This window comes from Henckelia pumila, chromosome 1, assembly GCF_033568475.1.
Source record: "Henckelia pumila isolate YLH828 chromosome 1, ASM3356847v2, whole genome shotgun sequence".
Lineage (NCBI taxonomy): Eukaryota > Viridiplantae > Streptophyta > Magnoliopsida > Lamiales > Gesneriaceae > Henckelia > Henckelia pumila.
In genome coordinates this window covers 72,612,571-72,623,303 of record NC_133120.1, presented here as the reverse complement: position 1 = coordinate 72,623,303, position 10,733 = coordinate 72,612,571, and positions in this window count along the sequence as shown.

Here is a 10,733-nt window from a genome sequence, read left to right as displayed (position 1 = left end):
AGGTGGCTCACATACCAAAATACAAGTGGATACTCCGGACCCAAATCCATGGAAGTCCATCCCCTAACAGAATAGGATAAAACCATACTACCAGACATCTCAAAAGAGATAACTCAATATGCAAATGTATGCAGCATATAATCATGTCATATAAATCATGCAGTCACATAATACATGCATACTCAGTCAGGATATCTCGAACAATACTTTTGTACCTCAAATACTAGGCAAGCTCTACCGGCTCAAAGTCCACGCCTAAACTCCGCAATACATTGCGAAATGATACTAATATCATTATAGTGCTCTAAAAGCCTTAACTAAGCTATTGCATACTCCTAAATATTTTTAGAAAACAAAAGTTATACATGCGTCCGTCATCAGCCCGTTGCTGTCGCTTGCCTCAAAACTAGGACACAGCTCCGCTACGACGTCTGGATCGCTATGCTACTTCCGGATTTCCAATGGGACACCTATCCCTAGATCTAATCTAGAATACTAAGGAATTGAGAGGAGAGAGGTGATTGGTGCGTCTGAAAATGAATCTCGGCACCCCTATTTATAGACATCGAACGGAACATCCGTTCCTCCATCGTTGCGTCCGTTTGACGAACATTGCGCCCGTTGGTCACTTCATGTGCATAAGCAATGACATATTCTTGTTGGCACGAACATTGCGTCCGATCCTAGGACGTTGCATCCGTTCCACCTGACCCTCCGGACCATTTCTGATCATTCTGGGTCTATTTTCGAACTCCGCTAATCCATTAAGAGTTCCTTTAATCACGTTTAACTTCAACAAACATGATTTAATGGACTGATTAACACTTAATCACTAATTTCGAGTACGGGATACTACACCAGGATTCGAACTTGGACCACCAGGAATATATCCAAATTCAACTCAATCCTGGTACCACTAAGCTGAATGGACAGGGTGCATCCCTCTGCATCTGGCCCATCTGGCCTTAGCTCTGGGGGCCTGCGACCATACTCATGATCTTTTCCCCACCTTGAAAAGAGATTTTTTTCCCTCCCCAGGATTTGAACTTGGACCACCAGGCATATATCCAAATTCAACTCAATCCTGATACCACTAAGCTGATCCCTTTTATTTAATGGACCGGGTGCATCCCTCTGCCTCTAGCCCATCTGGCCTCAGCTCTGGGGGCCCGCGACCATACTCATGATCTTTTTTCTACCTGGAAAGGAGAGTTTTTGCCCTCCCCAGGATTCGAACTTGGACCACCAGACATATATCCAAATTCAACTCAATCCTGGTACCACTAAGCTGGTCAGCTTAGTGGTACCAGGATTGAGTTGAATTTGGATATATGCCTCGTGGTCCAAGTTCGAATCCTGGGGAGGGCAAAAACTCTCCTTTCCAGGTGGGGAAAAGATCATGAGTATGGTCGCGGGCCCCCATAGCTGAGGCCAGATGGGCCAGAGGTAGAGGGATGCACCCGGTCCATTACATAAAAGGGCGCCCTTTTATGTAATGGGCTGGGTGCGTCCCTCTGCCTCTAGCCCATCTGGCCTTATGCTATGGGGGCCTAGGCCCATACTCATGGTATTCTCCCCACCTGAAAAGGAGATTTTTTGCCCTCCCCAGGATTCGAACTTGGACCACAGACATATATCCAAATTCAACTCAATCCTGGTACCACTAAGCATCTCCTTTCCAAGTGGATAGAAGATCATGAGTATGGTCGCGGGCCCCTAGAGCTGAGGCCAGATGGGCCAGAGGAAGAGGGATGCACCTGGTCCATTACAATACTTCTTCTGATTATTATTATTATTATTATTATCCTTTCTCAACTTTCCCGACTGTAACTCATAATCATCTATATCCGCCTCTTTTAGTCACATCTTTTTTAATGCTAGAGAAATCTGTTATGTGAATCGGCATGATGATGATATCTTCTACGATACTTATACGTATACTCAGCAGATAATGCACAAAATATTTTTTACTTCAAATTGAAATTTTTACATGAGGTTTTGATTACATTAAAGCCTCGAAGGCTGCTATCGCCTTAGCTATCTCCATCTCCACTGCATTCTTCCATGAGAGCATGAAGAACGTAAGCTCTCTGGTAGGAGAGCTAACATAGCCAATGTCCTCCGAACGAATGCGCTCCAGTCCGACAAGCTCCTTAAAGAGCAAGAGCAAGAGCAATAACACGCCCTCGGGACTGAAGATCTTCACCGGATCAGTCGACCCAAGATTTTCTTCATACTTCCACATCTGGGCAGCATAGTCTCTCTCTGGATTCATCAAATCTTGTGGATGAACAGTAGAAAGATAGAGACGCAACTCCTCAATCGCCTCCCATTCTTCAACAACTTAACCGAACACCGTATCTTCATATTCGCGAGATATCACCCTGGTCAAAGCAGCGTTGAACTCTTCAGCAAAATCTCCTCCAGGGCCTGGCATCTTATCGTTCTATAGATTATGAGTGTATTTTGATTGACCGACTAATTTCTTGTTTTCATATTTATAGGCACCCAAGAAAGATGAAGAGTCGGCAGATATCAATTAAAATTATCCAGTGATAAGCCTACACGTCAAATCATATTTCTGGACCTGACGACGTATCCGAAACGCACAAATCCTGATGTCAAACAATCAAGAATGATTACAGACATTGGACTTTGGAACTAACTGCCTTTTATTTATTATATTATATTTATCTTTATTTTACCGCGTTTTGTGTTTTACTTTTCAAAATTCAAAATTTAAAATCTTCAGTGACGTGTACAACACTCGCAGCCATTCTCACACTCAACGCAAACTTATATGTTTTTGCAGCTAATCTTGTATCAACCCCTTGCGTCTTTCTTCCAAAAATATTGATCATACTTTTTTATTACAGAACTCCTCACGATGTCCATACAGAAAACTTGCCTGGCAATCAACTTTGACGAAGTGCACTCCATCAAGAACTCTGAAATTTCTGCGATGTTCAACATGATTGAAGCTTCAGGACTTCGCAAATTTCTTAGTTCTGGATCTATGGTCAACTACGATCTAGTCAAAGAATTCTTTGAATTTGCTGAATTGCATCATGGAAGCATCATTTGCATCATCAAGGGACGGAAGATATAATTCAATCAACATTTCTTCAGTGATACATTTGACCTGCCCACCAGTGGTTTGATGAAATGCGCAGACCTACCGGATGGTAATACCGATCACTGGGCAGCTCAGTTCACGTTGGATGGAGCACCTATCAAAGTCAACGGTCTCAAACAGAGCTTGAAGCTAGCATATCGATTGTTAGCCAACATCGTCGCAAAGACACTCTTAGCAAAGGCTGGATCTTATGACAAGATCACTCTCAAGAAACTTCTGTACATGGACTTCATTGCCTCCCAGTTGAACTTCAACCGGTCATCCATTCTCTACTCTAATCTCTGCGAGATGATTTGAGGCAAAGGACAATCTAAGGCTTTGCACTACAGATTTGTCATCTTCTTGCAGCATTAGGTGTGGACTCCTCAGATTTTGAAGCCCTACATGTCTCTAAATGGCTCAATGCAGTCACTATCCCCTTATTCTTGCAAAAAAATCAAGTGGCCACCGATCAATTAGTGGTACCAGGATTCAGTTGAATTTGGATATATGCCTGGTGGTCCAAGTTCGAATCCTGGGGAGGGAAAAAACTCTCCTTTTTAGGTGGAGAGAAGATCATTAGTATGGTCGCGGGCCCCTAGAGCTAAGGCCAGATGGGCCAAAGGCAGAGGGATGCACTCGGTCCATTACATAAAAGGGCGCCCTTTTATGTAATGGGCTGGGTGCGTCCCTCTGTTTCTGGCCCATCTGGCCTTCTGCTCTAGGGCTCAGGCCCATACTCATGGTCTTCTCCCCACCTGGAAATGAGAGTTTTTGTCCTCCTCAGGTGTAGTGACCCTTACCGAGATCACCTACTAATCATAAACTTAGACATGCAATTAACTTAAATAAACAGTAAACTAGAATTAGACTGCGAAAGCAATAAAAATATACAATCCCAAGAAAAGGAATCTGTAATTACCCAAATAGTTATACAACCAAATCAAATACTATATCAACCCAATACAATAAAATAAAACCCTAGGCGAAGCTCCAGCTGGCCAACCACTGCCTAGCCCCTCTTGGATCCACTCGCCTCATCCAATCGCAAACCTTCCCCATGGAATAGGGTGTCCAGATACACAAAGTACGAGACGTGAGCATAAAACGCTCAGCACAAGAGTATGAGTATACATGGATGCAAGTGTACCGCCTACTGACTAGAGGCCAAGAATCAAAAAACAAAGACAGACCGGGCCCTGACATGTAGCACGCTGTGCCATCGCTTCAGGAGGTGGCTCACATACCAAAATACAAGTGTGTTAGAACCTAATGGGGGGGGGATTTAGGTTCTATTGGCAACTTTAGCAATTTAAAGCGATTATGCAAGTACGCAAGCAGAAGACTTAAGCAATCAAATAATAAGTGCGGTAAATAAATGCGTAATGTAAATAAAGCAGTAAAAGGGATAAGAGATGTTTATGGAAGTTCGACGATAAATCGTCTACATCTCCCCTTCTTGGTTAAGTCGATTAACCAAGGATCCACTAGCACTTCGAACGTCTTGGCCTTGATGGCTCTAAGGATAGCCTTACAACTTGACATGATCACCGCGCCGATACAACTCAACACTCTTGGCCTTAAGGGCTCCAAGGATAGCCTCAACACTCATAAAATACACTTGGCTTCACACACAAGTATTTACAAAACCGAGCAACCAACTCACAAACAAATAACCCTCGATTTTACATCCCCGTATACAACTCGATATGTGAATATATTTTGAACACTCAAAAGGGGCTACAAATTGCTCAACAAATGGCTTGAATAATGCTTGAGAGGATTGAGAGACTTGAAGATGTTGGGATATGTTGAATGGCCTCAGAATGCCTCCTTTTATAGCTGAAAATTCGGCATTGATCGGAACTTCCGATCCCTGCATTGGAGCTTCCGAAATTTGAATTCTGAGATACGCGGGTGTACTGGATCGGAACGTCCGATCCACTTCGGAGCTTCTGATCGGCGCAATAAATGTGTTGTCGAGCAAAAGTCTTCCGGACAAGATTATCAGGCGGCCGTTCAAGATTGGAACGTCCGATCACGTTTGGTGATTCCGATCGGCTTCACTTCGTTGCCTCCGATCTGCTTCCGAACAATATAATATTCTTAGAAAATGATCGGACCTTCCGATCATAGATCGGAGCTTTTGAACTTGTTCTTCGTAGCTTCCGTTCTTCATTCCGAACAATATAAAACTCCCTGGAAATAGATCGGAGCTTCCGAACCCTGATCGGAGCTTCCGATCTACCCTTAGCTTCCGAAGATGCTTCTGATCATGATCGGAGGTTCCGATCTCCAATCGGAGCTTCCGATCCCGTAGCAGTATACTTCTTCGAACTTTGTTTCTGATCTTGAGTATGAATTTAGTCTTAATTCATCTTGAAAATTTTAACTCTGTAATAAGCTCAATGTAAATATTAGTAACATTTTAACCTAGTTTTGTTAATCATCAAAACATAGAGAAATAAGACTTGTTAATGCATTAAAAATATTAATCTCATAATTCGAGATTTATATGCATTTAAGGCGTAACAATCTCCCCCTTTTTGATGATCACAAAACTTGGTTAAAAACAGGAGATAAAATATACGATAATCATAAACAATTTTTATAAGCAACAGAGTTTAACGGATAAACAAATTTTATCAGATAAACAAATTTTATCTCAATTAATATTTTAACCATTAATTCTCCCTCTTTGTGATAAGCAAAAAGTAATGAAACATAGAATTAAAAAAATACGCAACAATTTCATTACAATAATAATTTTTAATACAAAGCAAGAGAAAAAATACAAATAAAAATAAAATAAAAATCTAAGAGTCATCATCATGCAGCGGAGGAGGATAGCAAGCGGCGAAGTCATCAAATCGAGTCTCCAGAGAAGCAACTCTAGCAGTCAACTCGGTAAAATGAGTGTGCATACTCATCTCAATGCGATGAAGAGTCTCGAAGAGTCGGTCGCTAGGAAATTGGTTTATTGGTGTAGGAGGAAACTCAGGAGCTTGGAAAGGAAGATCACCAATGGTAGATGCAAAGGCCTCAAAACTGGAAGAGGATGGAATATCAGTGTTGGGCGGACCAGTCGGAAAACCTTTGGTTTGGATAGAGTGAGGAAGAGAGGAAAAGTTTCGATGAAAATCAGTAATAGGAGAAAATCTAGAAAAAGCTCGACTAGGATCATCAACCCATCGAGAATACACAGGATTCCAAGATAAATCCATCCTGATAATAGACTGATGGTTGATGATATGACTCAACTGGATTTCAAGAGAAGGGATCTCCTCAAAATCAATATCAAAACGACTCAAAATCCGGTTAATAAACCGGGCAAAAGGAAAGGAAACCTTTTTAGCCGTCGTTGCCGTGTGATGCATAGTCTGCATAACAAGGCGCGGAAGGTTAAAAGGTCGAGAGGAGATGATATGAAAAAGGATATACAAATCCAGATATTTGCAAGTGGAGAGGTCTCCACTGCGGGGAACTATGGATGTGGTAATGAGTTTTTGAATGATTTGGAAATTAGGACAAAAACTCTTGAGATGGATTCGATCGTCAGCACCAGTGGCTTGTCGACCGAGAATAGTAGTAAGAAAGAGATTACGATCAAAGTTTGGATCATTTTGTGGCCAAGTTTGGGAAAAGTATTCACCGGGTCCATTCCTGGGAACATCAAACCAGGAGGACAGATCAGCAGAAGAAAAGATGATATGCCTTCCTTGAACGATCGTGGCAATGGTGATATCACCATGCCCTAATTCGAGTTCAAGGTTTGCATAGAACTCGTGAATCAGTGGAGGAAAGATTCGGTCGGGGACAGATGGCTGAAAAAAAGATTCCCAATGTTGAGCATTGATTAAGTTCAACAGTAGGAGATGGGAATGGGCCAAGTAGGTAGTATCTAAGATACGACCCGGATGAATAAGACGATGCAAATAATCATCAGGAATGGGCCTAGAAACAGCTGGTTGGGTAGGATCACGGATAATAATAGGGCGATTAGAACTCGCTTGATCGTGACGGCGTTTGACAGGCATTTTTATAGGTTGGAATCGGATGAAATAGAGAAAAGAGAAGAAATTTAGGTGCAAGAAATCGGACTGAGCGATCTGATATTTATAGGGGTTGGAACGATCGGAAGCTCCGATCCTGATCGGTCGTTCCGATCATGCGATCCACTGAGGTAAGGCCACGTGTCGATCGGAAGCTCCAAACAGGCTTCGGACATTCCGATCCTGAGGCGGTAATTAATGATAAGGCGGTGAAAAGTAATTTGAAAAGACGGATCAGATGGGGATTGGACTTTCCGATCGTGACCGGTGGTTCCAATCCTCATCTTGGAGGGAATTTACCGCGCAAGTTGAAAAGTGGCGGGATACAGATCGGAATTTCCAATCTGGATCGGTGGTTTCGATCTGCCTTAGGAAGAAAGCATGATTTCGACTCTTTAAAATTTATTTTATTTAGCATTTAAGCAAATAATTCACATAAAAATGTGAGCTTCTTAATTTTGAATAAATACAATTGATTTATATTATCCAAAATTAATTTGCTCGAATTTAATATTAAGCTCCCCCTTAATATGACATTAAATTTAATTTATGTCTACAAGTGATTACAACTCAATCATGCCAAGTTCACCACGCAAACGAATAAAAATATTTTCATCTAGTGGTTTTGTAAATATATCGGCAATTTGATTTGACGTGTCAACATATTGAAGTTCAACTTCATTTCGTTCGATGTGGTCACGAATAAAATGATGACGAATGTCAATATGTTTGGTGCGCGAATGTTGAATCGGATTCTTTGTAAGACATATGGCGCTAGTGTTGTCACAGAAAATAGGGATTTTTGAAAAAGATACACCATAGTCGAGCAATTGATGCTTCATCAAAAGAATTTGCGCACAACAACTACCGGCAGCCATATATTCGGCTTCAGTCATTGATAACGCAACACAGTTTTGCTTTTTGGAAAACCAAGAAACTAAACAGTTTCCTAAAAAGAAACAAGTTCCACTAGTGCTTTTTCGGTCCACCTTATATCCACCAAAGTCGGCATCGCAATAAGCTTTTAAATCAAAGAACGAATTTTTCGAATACCACAAGCCGAGATTTGGAGTATTTGAAAGATATTTGAAAATGCGTTTTAAGGCGAACAAATGTGATTTCTTTGGACATGATTGAAATCGTGCACACAAGCAAATACTAAACATAATGTCCGGTCTACTAGCAGTAGCATATAATAAGGAGCCAATCATACTACGAAAGGAAGATTGATCTACAGATTTACCATTTTCATCCTTGTCGAGTCTGATTGTTGTGCTCATCGGTGTGGATGATGATTTGGTGTTCTCCATCCCAAACTTCTTTAGAATCTCCTTAATAAATTTGCTTTGGTTCACAAAGAACCCATCTTTATACTGTTTGATTTGCAATCCAAGGAAACAGTTAAGTTCCCCCATCATGCTCATCTCAAAGTGTTCCTGCATAAGCTTGGAGAAATCTTGACAAAGAGTTTCGTCAGTAGAACCAAAAATTATATCATCAACATAAATTTGCACAATCAAAAGATCATTTTTGACATTCTTGGTAAATAAGGTAATGTCGATCTTTCCTCTTGAAAAACCATTTGAAAGCAAGAAAGTAGACAGTTTATCATACCAAGCTCGAGGAGCTTGTTTCAAACCATGCAATGATTTGTTTAGTCTAAACACATGATCAGGCAAAGAAAGATCAACAAAGCCATCAGGTTGCTCAATATAAACCTCTTCTTTCAATTCACCATTAAGAAAGGCACTTTTGACATTCATTTGAAATAACTTAAAATTTCTAGAGCAAGCAAAAGCAAGTAGCATGAGAATAGATTCTAGTCTAGCAACAGGCGCATAAGTTTCATCATAATCTATGCCTTCTTCTTGACTATATCCTTTAGCAACAAGCCTAGCTTTATTTCTAGTGATAGTGCCATGCTCGTCAAGTTTATTCCTAAACACCCATTTAGTACCAATGATAGATCTATCATGCGGCCTAGGAACAAGAAACCAAACATCATTGCGTTTAAACTCATTCAACTCATCTTGCATCGCAATTATCCATGCATCATCTAATAAAGCATCATCTATGCATTTAGGTTCAACATGTGAAACAAAGGCAAGATGATTACAAATATTATTAAGAGAGGATCGAGTAGTTACTCCCTTCGAAGGACTTCCAATGATAAGATCCATAGGATGATCTTTGTGAAGCGTCCAATTCTTCGGAAGTGATGTTTCCTCAACAGAAACATTTAGATCATTTAGACTTGAGGAGGCCAACTCTTCTTCGAGTAATTCTACATCATCAATGTTAGTGCGAACAATAGTAGACATAGATTCATCAAAAATCACATGCATAGATTCTTCAACAAGTAAAGTACGTTTATTAAAAACTCTAAAAGCCTTACTTGTGGTAGAATATCCGGGAAAGATACCTTTGTCGGATTTGGCATCAAATTTGCCAAGGTTGTCCTTACCATTATTGTGTATGTAGCATTTTGATCCGAACGTTCGAAAGTAAGAAATGTTAGGCTTTCTCCCTCTTTATAATTCATATGGAGTTTTCTTGAGAATTGGCCTTATTGATACACGATTAATGATGTAACAAGCAGTGTTCATTGCTTCAGCCCAAAAATATTTTGGTAGAGAATGCTCACATATCATGGTCCTCGCAATCTCCACAAGTGTCCTATTTTTTCTCTCAACAACCCCGTTTTGTTGAGGAGTCCTAGGACAAGAAAAATTATGATCGATGCCTTTCTCTTCACAAAAGTTTGAAAAACTCTCATTTTAAAATTCAGTTCCGTGGTCACTACGGATCTGCTTTATTAAAAGATTTTTCTCATTCTCAACACATTTCACAAAAGTTTTAAAATAATCAAAGGCATCATTTTTGTGGGCTAAAAACAATGTCCACGTGAATCGTGAGAAATCATCCACAATGACAAATACATAAAGTTTCCCTCATAGGCTAGCGTTCCTTGAGGGACCACATAGATCTAGGTGAAGAAGTTCAAGGGGCATAGAGGTTGATATAAAAATTTTTCTTTTAAAAGATTCTCTTGTATGTTTGCCAAGTTGACATGCATCACAAATAGAATCTAATTTTAAATTGAGTTTTGGCATACCAACAACTAAATCAAGTTTAAAAAGTTTTTCTATGGTACTAGGACCAACATGACCTAGTCGTCTATGCCAAAGAATGTTGTCATCAACATTCAAAGATACAAGGCTTTTAATATTTGATAAAGATAAATTGTTTAAAGAAACCTTGTAAACATTTTCACTTCTATATCCTTTGAAATTTATGGATTTGTCAGTCGTGAGTGATATAGTGCAGTGTTGGGGAGTGAATTTTACTTCATAACCTCTATCGCAAAATTGACTTATGCTTAGTAGATTATGCTTAAGCCCTTTCACTAGGAGTACATCATCAATCAAGCAAGATTCAGATATACCTATTGAGCCGATTCCTTCAATGATTCCTTTGCTGTTGTCTCCAAAGGTTACAGTTCCCTTCTCCTTTGGTTTGATTGATTGAAGTAGCTCCTTGTTCCCCGTCATATGTCTAGAACATCC